Here is a 1688-nt window from a genome sequence, read left to right as displayed (position 1 = left end):
TGGCAGGCAGCTCGGCTGCCAGCGCACTATCACAGGCGGCGGCTTAATCACCAGAAACCGATCCCCCCACACCACGAAGCTCCCTTCCCTGGCAGAAAGTAAAAATTGACCAGATTGGATCCCGTTTTTGAAAGATGAGGGTAGAGTTGTACAGCCTAGGGTGAGAGTGAAAATGAAGGCCCATATACCGTGTGCTAAACAGTTATAAAATGAAACCCTAAATAAAGGGTGTCCTAGCTTCCTTCCTTGATCCATACACCTTCACAGCAGCCCGAAGGCCAGGTCCTCAGCGACGCAGCCCCTGGTGGGGAAAGCCAGTGCAGCCCTCGCCCACGCTCAGCTGTCACACACAATGGCGTTGCGCCAGCGGGTGCGTCCTCCGGCCTGGTGTCCGCTCTGTCCACCTGCCCTCACACAGCCAGCAGGCCCTGGCTGTGTCCAGCGGTCGCCAACCTTTCGGACCTCACGGACCAGGAGGGCAATCTGCTCGGCAGAAGCGGGTGAAAGGCCAGCACTGGGCTCTCTGGAGCCGCTGAACTGGCGTCCACACGGTGGGATCGCAGGGGAGGGCTGGTTGTGGACTCTGAGAGGAAGCTGACTGCGTCTGTTTCCCAGTACGGGCGTGTCAGTAACACAGGTGGTGGCTCAGCCTGAAGGCAGCACTGCCCAGCATGCGTAACCATAGAAATGGAGATGGGGAGGACTAAAGTAGAGGGCCCCCATATTCCAGGTAGAAAGGGGTCTGATGGCTGGGGACAGCCTCAGGCACTGATCAGGGAAGTGGAGCTGGACGGAGGCCAAGCTCTCCTGTCACCCGGAGACAGAGGGGCCAGCGCAGTAGATGACCTCGCTGTTACCTGGATGAGGCATCAGGTCAAAGCCACACTAGTTGCAAGATGATGTGTTGTGATGTGAAGTGCAGTTTCCCACCCGTTTCATCTCAACCGATGGCAGCTCACCCGCTCTGGAAACCTTCAAACTGTGAGTGGAACACTTCCCCCGTGAATGTTCTCCAGACCCTTCTCCAGGGCCCGGCGCCCTCCCCGTCCTGTCTCTAGATACATCATTCACACCTGGAGGCAGCAGGGACCGTGGGAGAGGCGCACGCATGGTGCTCAGGCAGGGCCACTGGGACCACAGAGGCCTGGGTTCGGATCATAGCACGGCCAGAGCTCTATGGGCCTCTCCGGCACCTGTGTCCTCCCTCAGCAGAAGCCGCTCGTGCCCACTGCAGTGCTTCCTGGAGAACTGCAGGAGGCCATGAGCATGTGGTTAGCATGGCGCCTGAAATACAGTCGGCGCTCAATAAACATCGACCATGATTGCATGAGCATCGCTGCTCACATAACTGTCTTCTACCCTAAATTATGTTCTCCTTAAAGCTAATGGCAGTGTCTTGTGTCTCAGACTCTGTCACAGTGCATCGCTAAAAACCACTCAGGGCCCACTCCATGCCAACACCACATGGGCCAATAACGGGCTGTGGCTGAGCACGGATTCGCGGAATCAAATTAAGAAGTCAAGAGACTGTGGTTTACAATTAAGAATTTTCCAACTGTCCATTCAGCCCATAAAGTATCTGTAATTAATCTTGAACCCCTTCTATAAATGCTCAGACACTTCTTCTCTCCCTTTTTTACCCCTGGGGAGAAAGGGGGAAATGTCTTTGTTTTCAAACAAGCTGACCC

The sequence above is a fragment of the Myotis lucifugus genome, unplaced genomic scaffold (assembly GCF_000147115.1).
Source record: "Myotis lucifugus unplaced genomic scaffold, Myoluc2.0 scaffold_411, whole genome shotgun sequence".
Taxonomy (NCBI): Eukaryota; Metazoa; Chordata; class Mammalia; order Chiroptera; family Vespertilionidae; genus Myotis; species Myotis lucifugus.
The sequence above is the reverse complement of the archived record's forward strand: the minus strand, read 5'-3'. Positions refer to the sequence as shown.